The sequence below is a fragment of the Botryllus schlosseri genome, chromosome 13 (genome assembly GCF_051294905.1).
Source record: "Botryllus schlosseri isolate E-star chromosome 13, Bs_hap1, whole genome shotgun sequence".
In the NCBI taxonomy this organism is placed as follows: Eukaryota; Metazoa; Chordata; class Ascidiacea; order Stolidobranchia; family Styelidae; genus Botryllus; species Botryllus schlosseri.
In genome coordinates this window covers 12,818,896-12,842,522 of record NC_137248.1, presented here as the reverse complement: position 1 = coordinate 12,842,522, position 23,627 = coordinate 12,818,896, and the positions used below count along the sequence as shown (strand labels likewise).

At 40.5% G+C, this 23,627-nt stretch overlaps 1 long non-coding RNA gene across 2 annotated transcripts; it reads left to right on the top strand.

The window, feature by feature from the left end:
* The first annotated feature begins 98 nt into the window (after positions 1 to 98).
* On the top strand, positions 99 to 6,879 carry LOC145454553 (uncharacterized). Of its 2 annotated transcripts, XR_013920166.1 has the most exons (4): positions 99 to 293; positions 860 to 1,084; positions 6,571 to 6,638; positions 6,705 to 6,879. It is a non-coding gene; the product is annotated as an uncharacterized LOC145454553 (long non-coding RNA). The 2 variants fall into 2 exon arrangements; XR_013920167.1 differs by lacking the exons at positions 99 to 293; positions 860 to 1,084 and adding an exon at positions 4,785 to 5,364.
* The last annotated feature ends 16,748 nt before the right edge of the window (positions 6,880 to 23,627 follow it).

Here is a 23,627-nt window from a genome sequence, read left to right as displayed (position 1 = left end):
GGGCTTTCAGTGCTTGCAGCGTAAGTGTCACTTCCATTAAATGCTGGGTCAGCGTGGAAGCTGCTGTATAAAATTTCCTGCGGCTCAGCATGCGATAGATTTCAATAAGCACAATGAAGGTGCTGATCACATCGATTTTAGGGAGGGAAATGAAAACAAAACGTTCGTTGCGAGATAGCAAAAGGAATTAGGGCCTAAAAACATCCGTATGCGAGGAAGTATCGGTATCGACCAACTCTGCTCGACACTATTCGGCCTATCCAATGACGTTATCTCTCCTACAAATTTTCCAGGTGACAGAGTTTTCAGTATTTTTGGACTGATTTACGAGCAGGGCTTTGGAGCAGCCGTAAATATAAACTGCTCCAGCTCCGGCTCCGGAGCTCTCTTCTATCATACATTAGCTCCGGCTCCAGCTCCGGAGCCGCATTATTACCACTGCTCCGGCTCCAGCTCCGGCTCCAGCTCTGAAATTATCGAATGGTCCTGTCTATCAGTGATGAGCGGATAGTGCTTTTCGAGACTCCGAATCCCTCCGACAACTTTAGTGTCTGAGGAAAACTCCCTCCGATTCCGAAGAGCTCAATCCCAGACTCCGAGATACTCCGATGACTCTCGTCAAGTATCCGAAACAGTGGCAAACATGGTACATGGTACACATGGTACAACATGGTACATGTGATAATATGGTTGGCCTCATAGTATTGTCTACTCTCCAGTCCCCAATTGCAGTGCAGATGGCTGATTTTTATGCACTTGGCAATCATTTTTGCATGTTACCCATCATATTACAACTTTACAAGGTGTCGACCGTCTGTGTTTTGGTTTGTAATCATAATCAATAGTGTATTCTTTTCAGAGCTATCCAAAGATATCGGAAACAAAAGTTACAATACTCCGAAATTCTCCGAAAAAATATCTGCAGTAAACTCCGACTCCGCTCCGACTGTCACAAAATCGGCAAATCTCCGCTCCGAATCCACTCCGACTCCGCTCCGATGCTTATCACTGCTGTCTATATATCAGGGGTGGCCAACCCGCGGGCCAAATGTGGCCCGCGAGAGGGTTTTACGTGGCCCCCGAGGTAATTTCCTATTATATTATCGAAAATGAATTGCTCAGATTGTGAACTTGCAATGACAACCAAAAATTACAATTCTGGCTGCGACACTTGGGATGTTGCTGACTAAAATATCTGTTCCGACGCATTGGCAGATCCAGGGTCCAGTCACATTTTCAGTAAATCGTCGTATGTTACAATAAACTAAAATGGTAGCGAAATTTTTCTTCCCGCTTCGCGTGTTTAATTGTCACACGATTTCTTGGTTGGTAGCCTACCCCCTACTGAAAATGAAAAAACGCCTAATTTACCCGATTGAGTCTAACTGTATTCGCAATTACGGGAGAAAGTCTTTTCGCGTTTGCGCTCGCATAAAAATCGTCGACGGTGAAATGTAGGCACAAAATGATTGTTGCGTAATATCGAAGACCTTCGATATCGATGTGTCCAGATGCCGAATAGTCGTGTCCTTGCAAACTGAGCCTAGCGGGTGGTATACAATAGACCCGCAATACTCACCTCTAGTTTATTTATAAACTTAGACAATCTTACGCGATTGGCGCGGCTAGTGGACCGCGCACTCGGTCGTCAATTGCATTTGCCCCTTTAGCCGAAGAGGTTGGCCATTCCTGGTCTATATAGATAGGTTAGTTATCTATAGTAATCTAGAGTCTCTCAGCCGTCAGTAACATACGATGTAGCAACGAAGACATATAGGTGCCGCCGTGCCGGCTTGTGACTTCATGCTGAATACTTGTCAATTGCCGACAACATCATAGTTGCAGTAGAACGCACTTTACTATATGCCATTGCTGTGCACAGCATTAAAATTCAGGCCTGCTGTTCAATTATGATAAATCAGCATATGTGGTTGTTGCATATATAATAGCATCTTATGAAATAGGTCGGAGCCGGAGCTACTCGTCAGACAGCGAGCTCCAGCTCCGGCTCCGGCTCCCGCTGAATTTTATGTAGAGCTCCGGCTCCGGCTCCAGCTCCGGTGAAAATGCACGGCTCCGGGGCTCCGACTCCGGGCTCCGGCTCCGGCTCCAAAGCCCTGTTCACGAGGATAATAATATGATCCCACTTCTTCGTGAAAATGCTGAAAATTGTATTTTCTGGACTCCGATATACTTTTTCACGGGCGCAGTTTAGTTGTTACAAACAAAGTTTATATGGGATATATTTTGCAAACTATTGCCATCTAAAGATCTGGTTCAAATAGTATCATTTTGATATGGGGGAGAACTTGTATCGGAGATAGTGGTATCGGCTCAAAATTATAATACATTTTCGAGAATTTTAACGGTAATCGGTATACACACTTCAACATGTTGGTGTTAACAGACTAATTGCTGGCATTTAGTCGCATGGGTAAAAATACAAAGATCGAAGGTTTCGAATCCATTTGCGCATCGGATAAAATCAACTATATACTGTACTATTATTATTGATATTCATATTACCATAATGATGATACGCTGAAATTCTCTGATCTAGCCTTACCTAAGGTTACCATATTTCAGTGGCCCGAAATCCGGGCGGTTTACAGGGCCCACTATCGTTGTGTAAACTGAGGTATAATTACATGGACTGTCAACATGACGTCACACTTGCTAATCCAATGGGCGCCTCCAACAACAAAAACGCTGGTCTTGGGTCCCAAAATGTGACCAACAAAGCGTCTAAGACGAGCCAACAAACTCATAACTATACTATATCTATTGCGCACCAAGTCCGGTATAGATCACGCCCTTCTTGTATGCACCAGAACAAGTGACGGCTAACTGTATTGTGATTCGTTGTTCAGCCGAGCGAACGACGGAAATTTTTCCAAATCAGGAATGAATTTCGTCAATAATGTTGGTAGTTGCACATATTACGATTATGCATGACACAATGATTTGAGTACTCAAATTATATTCTACTATTCATTCTAATGATGATGACTCGAGTAGTAGATCATTTTTTGTAACTATTTAAATTATATACGCTCCTGACCGTTAAGAATTATTATATAAACGTTATTATTGTATCAATACTATTTTCACATTGGAGGGTTGTGCACCTCGATTGGTCGTATCACAGCATATCAAACATGTAGTTTACAAGCTACACATGCTCGAAGAAATAACTGCTCTCGATGCTATTCACTGCTATCTCATTAACGGTATGCTACTTTGGAGACTTGCTGCGAAAAAATCATCTGTAGAAATTGCAAGTCTCGCAAAACCGATTCATACGAATCTCTGTCGGGAATCTTGATGTGAAAATTTTAGTAGGATGCATCGATCCATGCGTTGGAATACTCAAAGTGAAAAACATTTTCAAATTTGAGGTAATGAAATATATGCAAGCCTAATTAGTTGTCATTGGGATGAACAGTCAAATCTTTTCAACATACCTTCAGATACTCACCAAAATCATACCAGATTTTCTTCTAACTTGTCTCTGTCTGCGCAACACCACTCTACACTCTAGTGCAAAATTCAATCAGTTTTATTGGTGTCAATATTTGGAATAAGCTACCAAACCTAATCTCCGTAATTTAGAAACTTGTGCATTTACAAAGCAAGGTTTTCATTCTCTTATCTCAAACTACAGCTAAATTGCATTTGCACGGCATTTCGAATTGTTCCATGATACGTTGTCTCGTTTTTATATTCGTTCCTCATTTTTATCTTTTATATATCAGTTATCATCTGTGATAATTGCTCCTTGGTGGCCCGGCTCTGCAGACTTTGTCATATCAAGCCTTTCTTATACCTTGCATGTCGCATTTCAATGTGTTACATTTTTGTTGCGCAATGTTGATATGTAATGTAGAAGAATAAAGATTCTCTCTCTCCCTCTCTTATCCGTGAAGTCGTGATCGATGCATACAGCATTGTCACAAAGTATACACCGAAATAGGTACAGCCGAAAAATCCATCTAATCATTAATGTGATTTAAAACTGACATTGTATTATTTGCGGTCGCATATAAAATGTACATCTCCAAAATTTTCACATTAATTATACTATCAACTATTTACCATTATACTCAGTCCATGAGTTCTCATTGAGCTGTGGATGTGTTGGAGTGGGCGTAAGTAGAAAAATGGGGAGGGGGTTCGGCAACTGACAGGCAATCAATAAAAACTCCGACTAAAATGCAATTTCGGAAAATTCCAGATATATAAGCATACATTAGCATTTTACCCCGGATGAAGTTCCAATAGTAAAACTCATCATGTCCGGGAAAATTCAGACGGCAGATTCACATGGAAACCATATTCTATACAGTGTCGCCATTTACTGTGTCGCGCAACGTCAGGGTGTGTTGAATTGATATTGTGCAAAAATATTGGCACTGCTGTCAAGAATTCTCGGAAGTACCTATATAAAAAGAGTTTTGAATACTGACAATGACAGAGGATGGGGTTTATAGGTTTATGAAACGTTTACAGTTTATTGATACCGCTGTTTGATAGAAATTTAAGCGGTTGAAACCGCTGTCTGAATAAAAAACTGACGTTGTTGAATAATCATATAAGTCGACATTTCTTATTTGTGTATCCGAATTGAATTCTGAATTGTGTTTCAGCACTTATCCATTTACTACAAATCTGTTAAAACAATTGAGAGCGTGAGACTATAATAAAATGTCTCGTCTTGCCATATATAAAATCATGCCTGCCGTCCCGACTGCCTTATATCGTTGTAGCCCCACGCGATAAATGATATTTGAATTGGCAGTTAAAGCTGCTTCATTCCTATTGAGGAAGTGGTATGAAAATGTCGAAAAGAGTGTTACTCTGTAGCTTCTTAAATATGAGACATGGTATGATTTCTGAAGTTGCAACTTATTCTCATTCGATTGGATTGTCAAATCTACATGTTATGCAACATTGCGGAATGGATTAGCGTTTAACGGAATTACGACCATCACGATTTTGATGAATATCCTTCTAATAACTTCATTCATAGTAATGCTTTAATATATTCGATGTAAATGTGATAACAATTTGCAAAGTACAGTGCAGCATTGGTTGTCATTATCTGTGAAGATTTAATGACATCCATATCGACCAAAAACAATTTAATATTTATTATCTGTCTGGTAGCGGCTGTACAATTTCGTACTATCATCGTTAATCATGCTTCAATGTTATCGTAAAATTCCAATTCGCTTGCAGACACTATTTCCTGTATCAGTGTAGCAACATTCGCTCACGAAACGTGATGAAAGGAGTTATATTTGCAGTATTAATTGTCTTCGTCTTGCAACCCGCTCACGCATTTATGTTCCGTTGGCATTGGGGGTAAGGCTAGATCAGAGTATTTCTGCGCATCACCATCATGCGCTCTGTGATACGTTTGAGTCCAAAAACATTATTAGAACATTATCAGTATTTATAATAATTAAATTACATTATTGCTTTTAACCGCCGTCTGAACAGCAAATGCTTTCGAATGAGTGCTAAAAAGCCTGACCTAAAGAACTTCCATTGACTCCTAAACTTGCGATATTTGCATTTATACCAGCATATCACTAATTGCCTGTACCTAAGCTGTCAACACCAATATGTTGAAGTGTACTATGACATGAAAATATTTTATATAGCACGGGATTTATAACAGAACATTGCTTGCCAATAACGTACCAACTAAAATTACCCAATCATCTATATAATTTCGATATTATTCTATTATATCGATATTATAATTTTGAGCCGATGCAGCTTCGCCGATATAAGATATTCTTTTCGATAGAGCCGATAGTTCACCTCGATATGAAAATGTTACTATTTCAAACAAACGTATTCAAATTAATAGCAGTAAAGTTTGTAAAATATATCTCTTATAGCGTTATCTTTGTTTGTTGCAACCAAACCGCGCCAAAGTAAAAAGTAAACCGGAGTTCAGAAAACAACATTTCAGCATTTACACAAGGAACTGAGATCCTATTATTGTCTTCATTAATAAATCCAATATTATTGAAGACTCTTTCACCTGGAAAATTTGTATTACTGATGACATCAACAGACAGGCCGATAAGCAACGAGCGGAGTTGGCCGATCCGGATACTTCCTCGCATACGATATGTTTGGTCTTAATTCCTATTGCTATTTCGTACGAACATCTTTTTACTCCCTTAAATTGATGTGATCTGTTTTGAATATTGAATTCTATCAGCTGCTGAGCCCCAGGAATCTCTGTTGAGCAGCTTCCGCCCTGACCCAGCAGGTGACAGAAGCAACAATTGTGCTTTATGCGCCGAAAGCCCAACATGTTGTATGCGAAATACCGCGTACTATTTCACCATATCCGCAGCCCAGAAAGGCGTTGATCTTATTTCATGTAACACTTTCCTATCGACGTTGCGACGCAGACGTACAAATATCGTAGGCCCCGGCTGTCGTCAGAGGAACGGAATTGAAATGGGCCTTTGAATGATGTTCGATTGGGTCAAATCTATGATTATACCAATACCATTATACAACTTAACATTACATCAAATTTTACAGTGACAGAGAATTGGCAGATATGCGCAAAGAACTTTCGCAGAGCAAGGATGCGTTACATGCACTGGAAGGTATTAAAGTACTAGCATGAAACATGGGTTGCAATTTAATTGGTATGGTAATTGTGTCTGTTTTAGGGATGAGTGAAGCGCTGGAACATGAACGTCAGGACGAAGCGAAAGCTAATAAATTGGATTGGCAGTGACGGCGCTACCCGCTTACATTGTAGGCTACGTTCGATTAAGCGCAACGTAATTCAAAGCTGATTTCATGCAATATTTATGTTTAATAAATGTCATACATTCAACCGCATTGGATGCATATGTAAGTAGGCATTTTATGTTCGGGGATCGTCAATTGTTCTGTTGCAGCCTCGACTTTTCGGCGGTAGTCGTATTATCTGAGCATCGTCCCTATTTCTTCATATGCGGTAAGGCTAGTGTTACCATACGTCCTCTTGTAGGAGGATTTGTCGTCCTTTTTCGGGAAATTGGAAATCTCCTCAGAGGATGCCTAAATGCCCTCCCTTAAGCTTTTACAGGTAGGATGATGTACAGGTTCAACTGAAAATGGGCATAAATGACGTGAAATAGGTAATGCTGACGTTCGAGCGTATCATTAGGGGGTCGAATGAAAGTCACGACTTTTCTTTATTATTCAAGTCATCAAAATTTTCAGTAAATATTGTAAAATCGTCTGTTTTCATTCAACTGGTCAGCACATATTTTTAGGCAGACAAAGTAAGAGTGGTTTTTGGGGTTCTGAAGGGCACTGATTCGGAATATGACATTAGTTTTTTTTTTAATTGGCTCTATTTTTGAAGAAAATTCATTGGGCTATTTTGACTAAAATCTGATATTTTCGCTGTATATGGGCTGGATAAAATAAATTGGCTCAGCCGTACTATGAAGTTCAGAAATCCAATCTACTTGTTATTTTGACACGTTAAAGACTGTTTTAAATCAACACATATCAACAGAATTATAATTCGGGGTGTTAGATTTATCATAATTGGATAGTTTAACGGATATCATGTATTAGATGTAGTGGTGGAATCTTCCCCCTTTCCAATCCCTCTAATCGACAATAATATTAGAAAATATATCAAGATGGCTGAACAGGAGGTGGGATTTAATGGTGACGTTTGCTCCATGGTCTCCATATGCAGATTAGTGACGAACATCGGAGCGGAGTCGGAGTGGATTCGGAGCGGAGTTTTGCCAATTACGGGACAGTCGGAGCGGAGTCGGAGTTTACTACAGATATTTTTTTCGGAGAATTTCGGATTATTGTAACTAGGGATGGTGTGAACCTCTGAAAGGTTCAGGTTCGTGTGAACGCGAACCTTTTTGAAAGGTTCTGTGTGAACACGAACGGGAACCTCGTGACGTCACGTGACGTCATATTGCTAATTTCAACCCTTTCTTTCAATGAAGTGATAGCCTATGCCCTATATTAATGTACACGATACCTAGCGAAGATTCGGCCCACATAATGCCACAATGCTGAAGTATATATCGGCGTTTTAAACGTCGCTAAATGTATCAACCGCGGTAATCAAAGGATATAGGCCTAATAATTGCATAAAATCAGTACATTCCGTCGCTTTGCCAACAATTTCGACGAGGACTTACCAAGGAATATAAGCTTACGCCTTAACGGTCTTAGCCAGACCGGACAATGTGTCGGGAGTCTGAGTATTGCTACATTGATATTGAGCAGAGTGTACAACGGGTTTCTATACTCGCTACCGATACCACAAACAATAAGTTATGCAGCAGTAGCTAGCACTTTAATCGCACGGATTTGGTTTTAATGATACAGTAAAGATATGAAGTCAAGATTGACCCAGTACGACCGTTCGATTTTTTTTACATCAGAAGACGATATCAATGTCATTGATTGGTTGAATAAGCATAATTCGCTGACTACCTATATCGATTGCGGGTCAAGCTCACAGCAGAGAGTCACTAAATATTCACAAACGGAAAGCTGGATATTCCGATAAAATTTTGCAACAAATCAAGTAAAACTTTTAAGGTTGTTGAGGTGCACGCTCGTTTAGTGTTGATTTTTTATGCTGCCAGCACCATGCATGGAGTAGCCCGCGGTTGAAATGCAATAAATTTGAGCCAAAGATCTTATAATGGAGTGAAAATTACAATTTACCAAAAGGTTCACAGTGCAGAGCCTACCAAGGTTCTGTTGTGAACGCGAACCTCTAGATTTCCGAGGTTCATACACAGAACGCGAACGTGAACCTCACGTTCACACCATCCCTAATTGTAACTTTTGTCTCGGATATCTTCGAATAGCTCCGACCCGAATACACTCTTGATTATGATTACAAACCAAAAGACAGACAGTTGACACCTTGTAAAGTTGTAATATGACGGGTAACATGCAAAAATGATGACCACGTTCATAAAAATCAGCCATCTGCACTGCAATTGGGGACTGGAGAGTAGACAATACTATGATGCCAATCCTATTATCATATTAATTTAATAAAACACGTTACCAAGTGTACCATGCTTGCCACTGTTTTGGATACTTGACGAGATTCATCGGAGTATCTCGGAGTTTGGGATTGAACTCTTCGGAGTCGGAGGGAGTTTTCCTCAGACACTAAAGTTGTCGGAGGGATTCCGAGTCTCGAAAAGCACTATCCGCTCATCACCGATGCAGATACCAATTGTCGGACCTGCTGTTTGTGGTTGGGTGCTTTGTGATCTTCCAACAAGTTTCATTTACTACACCCTAGAACAGGGGTGGGCAATTATTTTTCTCCGCGGGCCAAATGAGAAGCAGAAATATGTTGGCGGGCCAAGTCAGAAATTTTAGAATATCCAGCGTATTGATTTTATTTCTAAATTGGGAGCAGTGAATTACACAAATTGGTGCTCAGTGGATGTGTTGATATTGGGGAATGACAAAGTGACGGTTAATTACCCCCAAAAAATATTTATTTGCCGTCATATTTTGAAAGAATGTTAAACATGATTCATTTTAAAGTCTCTTTAAGACCCTGTCCGCTTTTTTCTATCAATACATTAAAATGTATTTGGAATGGCCGAAACAACCCGTCGTCATTCCCCCCAAACGTTGGTCTTGGGTCCTCCATAGAGTTCTAAACCAAGCTCCTGGGGGTTTTGCCCCCAGATCAGCCCCCATCGAGATGTTCGATGCACGAAATGTCTTGTATACACTAATGGACAACGTTTATGCCCTAATCGCGCGAAGCGCAGAATTTTTTCATGATTTATGATTCAATCGGTCAATAATATTGGTAATTGCATATATATTCAGTTTTACCGCTAGAGCTGAGTGAGGTACTGTCTTGAAAATATTCGGGAGGGCCCGTTGGTATAAAATTACTTCGTTACATCTTGCTATTACGTGACCTCCCGTCTGCTATGTGAAAAGATATTGAAATCGCCAAAGCGTACCAAACTAAAAAGACGCACCCGATTCCCGATTGGTATTTCTTCACTGGCAATATTGCCCATGGACAATTGGACTTCGTGGTTTTCGGTCAACATTAGGGCAGTCCTTTTCGGCCAAGGTTTTCTCGCTGTCGAGCTTTTCCCCTTTAACTTGGTTAATTTGATCGGCAGTTGCAATTGCAGTGCCTTCTCGGAATCCCGTGTTGGCTTAAAGTTCATTTATCTTGGTGCGTCGTGGCGCGGTAATGGCTAACGCCAAAAGGAATTCTAAAAACCATTGATCTCTAAATCGCGCGAAGCGCGAGAAAAATTTGAATGAAGTTGCGTAAATTTTCAAAAAAATACCCTATAATTTATGTTCAATCACGAAATAATTTGGGGCGCCCGTCGAGCTCGCCACCCAATTGGGGGGTGCGGGGTGCGGGAGTTACGGTACTGAGGATAATATATAGCTTATTAACTTGGTAGCTGGTTTCCGAGACGTGTGCACTGTGCAGCTTGCCGAAATGGCCTCGTTGTTTAGCCAAGGTTGCAGTTATTAACCATATTTAAATTTCAACTTTCGGCTTTCTTTTTCTGATATCCTGTATGGGTGGTGATATATTCATAGAAATGATGAGCACTGACTCACTTGTTTTACGAATTATGGATTTGGAAACACATCACGTAACAAATTGAAACACAGACCTTGTAATGCGTAATGTGACAATGTCAACAAAGAAGGTTTGGTGATTTCTTGTGACTTTAATTGTAACGGCATAATATGCTACATTGAATTTTCTTTGAATCTGGATTAGGCATGTGTGGTAGGCCTACGTATAGGCTGCGTAATCACGGTATGTTAATGAGCAGGCTCGATAATAAACGAATTTCCGGCTCAGTTTATTCTTCCTATGGTTTTAGTCCACGCAGCAACATTAAAAGTAGGATTTATATTTTGAATTTCAAGCAACCTTTGGCGGGTCGCTCAGAATCGCTCCACGGGCCGCATTTGGCCCGCGGGCCGCACCCAGGCTTGCTCTAGAATATGAAATTGTAATCTTTTGTCCGTATCCGAATCTGAGATCCATCAAAGATTCCAGATTTAAGCTTCTCGATTGTGGGCTTTACGGAAAATTATCCATTTACAAGTGAAATGAGATGATATGCATATGAGTATTGTAGTTGAGCTTTCCAGGGATAAACTTGATAGCTTTATACTCCTCTTTAATCTTGGTAGAATGACCAATTGGTACAAGAAAAATACTTTTTCATTGTGCAAAAGTACAATTTTTAGGCTTGAGAAACTACTTTCTTAAGAAAAAAAAGTTCTCACATCAGGTCATGTTAATATTTATTGAATAACTGAGAACGACATGATTGTTTAGCGTAGTCCAGTGGTTCTCATCCGAGGGTCCGCGAAGCGTCCAAAATTACAAAATAGTTATAATAAACCTAATTTGTATAATCTTTAAATTAGAAAAATCACGAGGCAGTTTCGCTTCATTTCTTGCAGAACTCGATCACATAAACAGAATGGCCGTCGAAGATGGAAATAACATGCTGTTCAGACACATTTTAGTTGCTAAATTGCGAACGTATATGATCATTATTTTATGCGCACTATAGAGATAACGCGATAGAGAATGCTGAAGCTCAAACCTTATACTTTGAAAACGAGGACGATGCTGAGAAAGTTATGATAAGAATCGCGTGCCATCAGACAAATAGATATTAACGATATGTGTGATCCGATTTCAACACTGATTCACGCGCTGATAGACAATCACCGACGAGACGAAGAGGAGGAAAATGAATTCGACTCGAAATATAAATCTTGGATTCCAGTAGTGATCCTGACACGAGACTGTACCAATGTATTTCTGATATTAAATTCGCACGCTTACAATACAGGTTGTCTTCATGGAGGTATATCTACCGAGGTGGTCAAAGTAGTCAGCATTGTTAATCAAGTATAGCAGAAAAGTACGGCGTAAATTTCTAAAGACGTTAAATTTTACGGACATGTCAAAACTATTTCCAGTGAAAGTATAGCAATTGAAGAATTTGAAAGTATACTCAAGTAGATAGATTGAAAAACCAAGATCGATTGAGACGTCACCTACTTATAGCAGCTGGTGGAGTGTGGAGGCTTTCTAAATTTTGCCTCTTCGCGACCAACGCAAAATTTACAACTATACGCTAGAAATATAGATGTGATTTCCAAAAATATATTTATTTACCGTGATATAGGAGCTACTTATTCATCAGATCTTATCATTATTTCGTTGCTAAAAGCAATGTAAAATGAATATCAAGACTATATTCCTACACTTTTCAACACCGTAAGTTGTAAAGCGAGCTACCCCCCAACCAGGGGCTTGGGGTGCTGCAGTTACGGTCATGGACACAGGTTATGAAAAGTAATAACATCGACTTGCGTATCAAAGCATTTGACCCTTGATGAAGTATCCATAACGTAGGTAGCCTACCACTCGACTTTTTAACCTTTGCCGTCTCCAAGTAAAGACAGTTGTAGTAAGCTGACTCTGTACTGGTTCTTAACTGACACCAAACACAGTGCTTTTCAACCTTTTTGAGCTCCATTCGCACTTTTTGTTTTTGAAAATAAATTTCATTAGTGCCAGCCAGCCGGAATTTATTACACAAAAGAAAATGAAGAAACTTGTCACTTTCGTATTTGAAGAGCTACTTGGAGTTACAGAGCTTCATTATTTTATATTCAGCGTATATCGTATTATTGATTAATCAAGTACTAAAATCACTGCAGCAGGAAAATCATAGATATCGCACTCCCGTTGTTCTCAAAGTGTTCGTTGCCTTCTCCGGGGGTATCGTGCAGTCACTGCAGTGATGTCGTTCGAAGCTTAAAGCCCGAACCCAAGAACAATATTCACTCGCAACAATATTACTTTCCCACTCAATCGACATGTTAAGTCATCGCAATGTGAACGCATAAAAGAGAGAAACTGCACTGAAATCGTAGCATCAATGTTGCGACTAGCACATTAGGTTCATTTTCTGACAATATTCGCAAATATGCTTCACCGTGCTAAGGTATGTAAGTCGATAGGATGCTACGTTGAGCGTCAAACAGGAATGCATTGCTATTGCTATACAAACCCACACAATCCGAGTAATCGATGACGGTTATTTATAGATAGGGTTAGCCTCTAGGCTTCATTCACTTCTCATCTATGCAATACACAAATCCTCATATCTTTCAATAACAACGTGCGTCACCTTCTGGTTTCCGAATTCAACACTTACGCCATCTTGAATAATTATTACTTAAAAGATTCATGATTGACATACAATTATATCGGGCGGGGTTGCCAACTGCGTTATGGGCCTTCGACCAATCGCGCAATATTGGTAAACTGACTGAAATGATGCCAAATTACCTTTAATATTCGAAATATCCTCATACATAAAGAGGAATAAGATTCCACTGTCTAATTAGGCATAAATTAGGCTGCATCAGGAATATCGTCAGACATAGGGGAGATGTGGTACCGATGGATCAAAAATCGGAAAATGATCGCTGGCCCTGAAATGTTCAGCCGAAAACAGCAGATCTTTTGCTGGCTCAGCACTTTGATACAAGCTCTACCTATCGCACACATATACATGAATATCCGTCTTTTCAAAAAATATTTATGGACGTTCAAAAGTTGTTGCTCGAACGTGTCATCGGTCCTCACCCGGTGGGTCCAATGACACACGACCCAGGGACCTATGACACATATACCCTAAAAAACTCAAATGTGACTACTTTTCTTGCTCAGTATTATAATCTAAGCTACAGCATGCCAAAGAAGAATGTTTGGTCGCAACGGTCAAAAAATAGAATAAATATTAACTCAAATGTTGTCATAAAATCACGTTTCGATTCAGGCTCGGACTTATAAATTTGATGGGTACAAACATATTGCCCGAAAATCGACAGTGAGACTTCCAAATACCTCGTTATAGCGATAAAACATCATATGCAATTATTACATAAAGATTTTCTGTACGTGGGCATGTTTCATTTGTTTCATGATTAGTATGCTTGATTATTTTGCTTGATTTGGCTATTGTATCATCGGTCTCCACCCTACGAATTTTATACATGAATCGAAAAAAGTCCACTCAAGGAAAGTACTGAAAAAAATAATATGTGCCATTATATAGCCTGATACAAGCCCTACACTTCACAATAAAAATGATTGCTGGTTTGTTCGTGTTGAAGGTTACAAAGAAAAATGTATATGTCGATCTAAATTTAGTTTACACCCCCTAAAACAAAAATCATCTGTGAGAGACCCCATTGCTCGCGCACGTCGAATTTTTTTGTATGTGAGGAAAGATTTTGCCAGCATGCAATTGTAGACAAGTTCACGGAGTGTAATCATGGAATTATCATAGAGAATTTTCAAAGTATTTTCGGTCCCAGTGACCCATCGGTACCACATCTCCCCTACGTCTTGATGGATTTGATTTTGCTCTGCAAAGAGTTCGCAATGTCACAAAGTTTGTAGTAGCCTACAAACAAAGGCGGTACGAATACGAGCCAGGCAGATATTTCCTATGGATCAGCAACCTTAATGGCATCAGCAAATAGGCCTATGCCTTAGCGAACTAGACTCGGCCTGAGATCATCAGTCCAAAAGAACAGGAAACCATGTCTAAGCCCAAATGGTGTAGGCTATGGAAATGGTCAGTAGCCTACATAAACTGCCCACTGACATAATAATTCGATGTAATGCAAGATTAAGATTCATCGGACGTAAGACACTAATGTGCTTACTCTAATTTCATTTTTAACAGCCTATAATACTATAGGTTAGGTCAGGGCTGGCCAACCTTTTCAGCCAAAGGGCCACATTCGATTGACGAACTGTTGCGCGGGCCACTAGCCGCGCGAAGCGCGAAAAATTTTTGAAGTTCACAGGTCAATAATATTGTCACCTCACTATATTGCAGGCCTGCTGTATATCGCTGGGCTCAGTTTGCAAGGACTGGGCAATCGGCGTCTGGACATATCGATATCGAAAGTTTCGACCAATATGCGTCAATCATTTTGTGCATAGGTTTCATAGTTGACGGTCTTTCTGCGAGTGCAAACGCAATGTCGCATATGTTGAACGAGACTCTGTCTCGTAATCGCGAATATAGTTAGACTCAATCTGATACATTGGACGTTCTTTCATTTTCACAAAGGGGCAACAATATTAAAAGCAAGAAATCGACTGACAACATGTTGCGCGAAGCGTGTAGAAAATTTTAACTTTTGATAAATCTATCGCAAATCATTCTGCTCTTTTGTAGTGTACGAAGATCTACCAATATGTGACTGGCTCATGGGTCTGCCAATGCGTAAGAAATGATATTTTAGTCGTCACATCTCAAGTGTTGCGGCCAGAATAATCAAATTTTTGGTTGGCCTCACAAGTTCACAATCTGTGCAATCCATTTTTGATAACATTAGAAATTTCGGAAATTACCTCGCGGGCCACTCAAAACCTTCTCGCGGGCCACATGTGACCCGCGGGCCACGGGTTGGCCGGCCCTGGGTTAGGTAAAGGAATAAACGACACTCGTCACAGATCTAATGTGCTAATTCTTATAGCTGAAGAAATCGAAAGTGCCAATGTGATATACGGACAATTCTGGTGCCAACTGCCAACAAACAGGAATATGAATGTATGCCTAAATTTCAATACTTTGCATTCAAATATGCTCAATGTCAACACTGGCATCGGCTGCTATTACCTACGAGGTGGATGTTTCCGAGCAACTGATCAGGTTGCTAACTGCGGGAAGGCTCTGAGAGACAGATTTTTCGTGAAATAGTGTCAAAGTGATACCGATTCCACAACTTTATTTCTAGGCAGTTACGTAGTGCTTTCGCGCGAAAAAATTCTCGCAAACTTTGCAGCATGAACGCCTACATTTTAACAGCGACTACAAAGCTACGTTATCAATCAAAAACGTGGACAGCTATAGCGTTGTTTGTAATTTGAATTTATAATTGTGAATGTCACTTCCACGGCAGTATATTTCTCGCCAGAGATCATAACTGCAAACTGCGTTGTGATACAGGCGCCGCCATGTCTCCTAGTCTCTTTGATCAATGCATCGTGCAATTCAAGACTTCATACCGGCTACATCGAATTTGCGAGTGATATTGGTCGCCGGCGCGACGGCAACTTAAATTTGATGATTTTGAAAAGGGGGTCCGAGCCCCCAACCCTCAATACGTCACTGTATTAACCTCTCAACGACATGTTTATAATGCCACAATAATAATTATACTGCTCGTGCTGAAGATTTAATAACAAGTTGCTGCAATATTGATAAATTAGGTACAAAAGTAAACATTTCGCAAAGAGCCATATCATCTGCCCAAAAGCCATAGGCTCCCGACCACTGCTATACAGTCATCAAATCCACACTTCTTGATCATCGGCGAGAAATGATTTAGTTCGATGAACTACCTCGGAAGTGACATTCGCTATTATCAATTCAAAAAAGAAACGCAGCCCGCAATATTCCTGATTGTGATTACTCGTGATTTATTTTACGTTGCTTCTTATTACTTGAGCCTTGAGCACATATTGGAAATACTATAACAGTGGTTCTTAACCTTTAAAAATCCACGGAACACCGACTCCAGACCTGGAAGCCTTCGTGAACCACAAATTTTTGTTGAATCATAAAAACAGAAATCTACAGTACTAAACTGACAAAACATCTGATAAATTACTGTTGCACAACATGAACCGTGCATCAACAGAGTGTTAAAAGAACGCAACCACTCATATCTGATTTCCACACAAAACGAAAACATTATAATGAATATAGCCTACATTGTAAATCAGTGTGGTTCATGTTGTTCCAAGACACCAGAAATGCACCGCTACACCTTAGAAAGTGTCATCGTAATGCAACATCGTGATATCAATTCCTTAATTACAAATGAGTTTATAAATGTTGGATATAGATTTGGCGTTTCCGAAGGTCAGGGTTCGGATTTCGATCCCTAACCTCTCCTGCGTGCACCACTGTACACGATGTACCACAAATACAGGCACAATTCGACTGCTGATCGGGCCTAATTGCCTGCAGCTAATAATGGCCAAAACAGGCCCATCATCAGAACTCCCATGTATTCGTTTTAACCTATCGGGACCACTGAGTCCGGCTCATGGAACACCGGTTACAAACCTAGTTAATTTAGGCGGCATAACCAGACCTCAATAATTACGATATTATTTGGAAGTAGGCAGAGTGGTGAGTATTATCCTCCCAATGGGACGTAGTGCTGTCTAGTATGTATCAATAACCTGACATAAGGCATGACACTGGATCCTTCAATCGTACTACTTCATACTTCGTACTACTAATATTTTGTTGCCATATTTTACTGGCACAGAATCCTGACACTCTCTCGCGCCTGCAAGCGGGTTTTTGAATGGGTATCAGCACATTTACTGTCGATATAACGTCTCACTCGTAATGCTTTGAATATCGCCTGTACCTTGCAGCAGTAAATTTTTTAACATCGTGAATTAAATAGACTATTGGGCGATCTCTATTTTGAGTTCTGTTGATAGCTAGGGTTGGTATTCTCATTTGGTCTGCAACATACTTCTTCACGGTCTGGAGAAAGTCGTCTGACGGGCCGTATCTGTCCGCCGACCTTATGTTTAACACCTCTGCTTTAATTACTGTTAGTTCGATGCATTTCTGTGACTGGGTGTTGTAACCAGGGCCGAAACAAACTTTGTCACCTCTTCCAGTCCAAACAACCCTTGTCTGGGGCCCACCATATAGGGTGACCGACGCCACTCCTGGGGGCTCAATATGCATCTCGTGTCCAGTCGCGTCAGGCACGAAAAAATGCGACATTTCGTGAATAAATTCCGTCAATAGTATTGGTTCTTCCATACATTACTCCGCCCACGTGATCAAAGTTAGCGGTGGATCTGGTGGAGGTGATGACTTCGAAAATGTGGGGATCCTTAAGTGATATTCATGTCACAGGAATAAGACTATTTGGGAGTTAAAAAACCGGTCCGCACCAGTAGGTTTGACATCCAGTTGTTTCCATTCTTCTATGGTCGCAAATGCATTTCCAATATAAAATTTTCTGTAGCCCACTTCGACATTTGATGATCTGATTATTAAAAAAAGGTCACCACTTTTGCCTGGAATTACCCGAGGCCTATGTTGTGAGCTGATTACGTTCAACATATTTGCGACCCTCAAAATATGGCAGACCACTCCCTGGTTGAGAAAACTGTTTTTGACTAATGCAGTGGTTCTTAACCTTTTTTCCTTCGACGCCCCCTTTCAAAAATTCTTGGGCTTTAGCCCCCCCCCGATATTGTAAGGACTGTAATAAAGACAATGGGTAAGAGGGAGTGCCGTAACACCACTTTGTCAGCCCCCCCTAAAAACGATTGTCTTGCGCACCCATAGCGCGATAAACCTAACTTCTACTTCGCCCCCAACGACCCAGTCGCGTGATTTCGATGGCCTGCACAGTTTGTGTCGCCCGGTTACCCTAGGCGCCATAATTTTCTATAATGCATGAAAAAGAGGTTGTATTGGAATATATATATCGCTATAAACCTTTTAACCTCTCCGCCCACGTAATCAGATTCACCAGTAAAGCAGAGTGTGTTGTTTTCTTGAGAAATGAAGGCCACGTAATTAATAATCAAACATAATCAGGCGTGCCCGTTGGTACAATTACTTCGTTACATGTTGTTATTTTGTTTTACCTTGTTCGCTATATAGTCAAAAGATATTGAAACGCATAAACGTAGGCTATTAAACTAAGGTAAGCACGTGATTCAAAATTAGTATTTCTTCACTGGCAAATAATTTTTCTGTGATGGATGTTATTTGTCCTGTGGGGTGCAGATTGCGACGACATGATGATTCGGCTCGAGCGATTTAGGCACATATGGACAATTAGACTTATTTATATCGAAGTTTACGGTCAACATAAGGGCAATCCTCTTCGGCTAAGGTTTTATCGCAGACGATATTTTGGCACACTTCTCGGAGTCCCATATTGGCTGTAACTTCATATGTCTTCGTACATCGTGGCGTAGTAATGGCCGACGCCGAAATGCCTAGTTCTATTCTCTATAATTATGCGTATTTTTCCGTTGGGGGGTCGTCAAAACATGATGTGTAATATATGTTCATTCACTGAAATAGTTTAGGGCACCCTTCGATTCGTGTTGCAGCAGTTTCAGTCCTAGGACCAGCTGGTAAGAAATCAAAGTCCTGTCGGTCTTTTCGGGACTTCAGTATTGGAAATATTTCGCGCTTTAATCGCGCTCGAGGACCACTCGACTATAATAAACCAATGTTTTTATAGCAACAATCGGGTGCGGTCCCATACCCCGTGGTTCGAACAATCCCGAATTTACATCTGCGATCGGCAACACGGGAAATTAATGGTATTGGATTTTGTTTTAGTGCTTTTTGTGACCAAGTAAGTCAACTGAGAATGGGATGCATAGATCTGCTCACATGGAATTTAGTACCGGACCCAGTTATTAATTTTAACATGAATGTATTTCAAACAAAGCAACTCATATTATATAATGTTCATGTGAGGCTGTGGACCACAACACTAGATAGTATTATCTTTTATGATACGATAAAGAAATATTCTGACGATTTAATTTTGTAGCTCTCAAATACAAGTATATTTAGTTGCAAAGTTCATTTAGTGCACAAAGCTTCAAAACATATTTTATGTACAATAGGCTTACCATATTTTGGAAACGTAAAAAGAGGACACTTTTTCAGAAATTTCAGACATGCAAAACCGGAGAGGAATTTTCAAAACCGAAAAAAAGGTCATCTTTTCCGCTCAAAGCTCAAAATACCGTTTTTTTCTCCACTTTGTCAGATGGATGACTAAAAAAAAAAAAAAGATCATCTTTTCGCTCAGACCTAAAAGCACCGTTTTTCACTCCGAAATACCCGCCAGAGCTTCACTTCCGGGCTAATTTGCGGCATATCACTCGCAATTTCCTCTAAATCTGACCTAAATTTTCAAAAAAGAGGACAAAATCTCAAAAAAGAGGACAAAAGGGCGTCCTCCGAGGACACTTTCAAAAAAGTCAAAAAAGAGGACAAATCCTCTTAAAAGAGGACGTATGGTAAGCCTAATGTACAAGGAGCTCTCACTGTCAAAAGTCATACACAGTGCCTCCTTCTTCGATTTCCACCCGTTGTGCGCTGCAGGATATAATACCTAGTTCGAAACATTTTGTTGAAAATAACCCTAGCAATCGTGACGACGGTGTCCTAATGCGAAATTGGCGATCTAAAGTACGCGCAATTCATTTTACATAAATTATAATAACCCACTACATTTATGAAAACATATGTAGCGAACATCGTCGCGTAGCTCGACCAAACATTTCGGGATTTGACATGTTTTGTGGAATGTTAAATTGCTCTGAATACTCATTAAGGATATGTCTTACTACTACATCATCTACTGCTAAGCCATTTTTCTTCAGCGCCCTCGCATATCGTCCCCCTGATTCAAGCACCCCCCCATATCGCCTCATGAGCGTTTCCGCTCCCTTCAAAATCGCCAGCGCCCCGGGGGGGGCCATGGAGGTAAGGTCAAGAACCACTGGACAAAATCATCCAAACCGCCTTAACCGACACTAGGAATATACCGTCCTCTTATAATTATAATTACAATTCGATTTATTTCAGTAGATGATGGTAATTTTTATTTTTTTGGTTGTATTTTTGTGAGGGTGAGCGTACCCAAATTAAAGCCCATTTATATGACATCAAATTGCGCGCAGCGCGATGAAACGTTTAAAGCATCATAACTGTTCCCGATAATAGGTATTATTTATGCAAATTGACGAGAAAATTTTATCTCCCTTCAAAAAGCCGAAATATGCCTATTCGCGGGCTTAAGTAGCATCATTCTTTCATACGCCCGTTTCAATACCGGATTTTGCTAAGATCGATTTCTAAGCCTGCTATATGATGGGCTGAAGTCGTCCATCATGTTGGTTGTTTTTGGTATGTATTTGCTTAGTTTCGTGTACTGCAAGGCAGTTTATACCTTCAAGACTCATTCTAAGACACTCGATAAACGTATAATTAGTAGGTGCAAAGATAAGTTTCCAAGTTTCACATTTTCTCCTGTGGCTCTATCACAGTGGTTCTCGACCAAGGGTGAGCGGACCCCTGGAGGTCCGCGAAGCATTTTCAGGGGGCCCGCAAGACCTCAAAATTTGCAAAACAATTGATTGCCTAATATTTATATTTTAAATTAGGTAAATCACGAGCAGAGGTGGTCAGTAACGAAGTACTTCTACTTTTTCGAAGTACTCAAGTAGTTTTCATCTACTTCTGGTACTTACTCAAGTAGATCTTTTTTTCGCTACTTGTACTTCTACTTCGTAAGATTTTGTGAACTACTTACTTACTTTTCGCTATTTTCAGTTTGTCAAGTACAAGTAGTTAATCCCCTAATACAGTGGTTCCCAACCTGTGGTACGCGTACCACTAGTGGTACGCGAAGGTCTTCCAGGTGGTACGCGAGCAGATTCTGTTTTTTTTTTCGATCAAAGGGAGTTATTAGCTCAGGTGACGTTGATTTTGAGTTTTTCGAAGACATCGTCTCTCACTATTCCCCATAGCTGCTAATTTCCCTTATACGTGGGAATGCGAGCAAGGATTTTCATCCCTGATGATTATCAAGTCGAAGAAACGAAACCGACTTGTTGCACCCATACATGACTTTCGATGCACTGTAAGCAAACGTATGCCACGAATTGACAAGCTAGTTGAAAATGAACAAATGCAGCCATCGCATTAAATAAATTGACTTTTGTTGTGTGTTGTTATTTCATTACGCTGTTCTTCTTGTGACTTGTGGTAAAAAAAAAATTCCATACATCCCATCAACCCTGGCTGATAATGCATAGTTCAGGGGTGTCAAGCTCAAATTGCATCGCGGGCCGGATCGAAGTCATGAAATCGCTCGCGGGCCGGACCAGTCAACGGAATCGTAAATGTTGCCTCGTGCCATTGCTTTTCGCTGGCATACTTTATTATCAAGCATATATAGATTATACACGTATCGTATAAGGGGTTTCATTCTAGCGAGTCGCAACACCATTATCTGCGAGCAATGCGAAAATATGATGTTTGTCCGGTTGAATACAGTTAGGAGCCGCTAAAACAATGGCATTACCGGCGATACAAGTAGACATATTTAAGTGTTCCCTTTGCTTCAGTCCAGGGGTGGCCAACCTGCGGCCGTAAGAGGGAATTTGTGTGGGCGTAGGCACGCAATTCAATAAGTATGTGTTAGCGGCCGCCGACATGAAATTTGAATTTAGGAATTGACTCCAGATTTCTTGTAAGATTTTTATTATTTTTGAAATTTTCTTCGCGTTGCGCGTGATTCAATGCGATGACATTTTTCAATTTTACTATAGTAGCACCCTTTGCAATCACAGCCCCACAATACAGATGCGAACATCAGTGGGAAATGATGCGCCTCACATGGAAATATCCCCGCGAAGTCGTGTGCTCCTCACTATGCTAACAATCCTGATGGGAGGTCAAGAAATAACAGCATGCTACAAAGTGACTAATACCAATTGGCCCACCCGAAGATGCATCATAATTTATAACTTGCATTAAATTTTCGAGAACACCCCTGCATCAACTCTATACCGGTGAATCTGATCACACGGGCTGAGAAAGGATAAATGTTTGAGGGTAATATGTAAAACTACTAATATCTATGATGAAATTCATTGGTGAATCTGATTTATTTTCGCGCTTCGCGCGACTATGATGGCTTCCTTCGTTAACATTAGCAGTGACCACTCGCGATTTTGTGCGCAAAGTAAGCCTATCAGAGATTAGTCCGGATTTCACCCGAAATGGACGTAGACACTTTAACCTGGGTATTTGGCGTCCATCAGCTCGTTCATTTCGACTATGCCCTGGAATGCGGCCGTAGGCTACACGAGTAGTCGAAATGCGGTCGTGAATGGCAAAAAGGTTGCCCACCCTTGCTTTAGTCATAATCTGGCGTTAGCCCTGCATATGCGTTGTGATGAATACAAGATATTTAACTGTCAACGCGGACGTTGTAATTTGGTTCATTACTGTGGATGTGATTGATGATATAATCTTTTTTCAATGTACTCAGAATTGCTATGCGGGCTGGATAAAATCGTCTGGCGGGCCGAATCCGGCCCACGGGCCGTATATTTGACATCCCTGGCTTAGTTCATTAGAATTTGTTAATACACCTCGCATAAGTCAAATACGTGAGTATGACGTCATAAATTGTGGAAACGCGCGTAACTTATATAGGTGGTACGCGAGCACTGCATAAAACCTCAAAATGGTACGTGGGTGGAAAAAGGTTGGGAACCACTGCCCTGATAAGAAAGATAGCCGAAGGAATTTTTTGGCTGTTTTCACGTAGTACCAACATTTAATTTCCATAAAAGTCATGTAATACCCGGAATTTTCGCTGCGCTTCGCGCACAGTAGATATGATGTGGGAAATATGTTATACTGAAAGTATCGCTGAATATA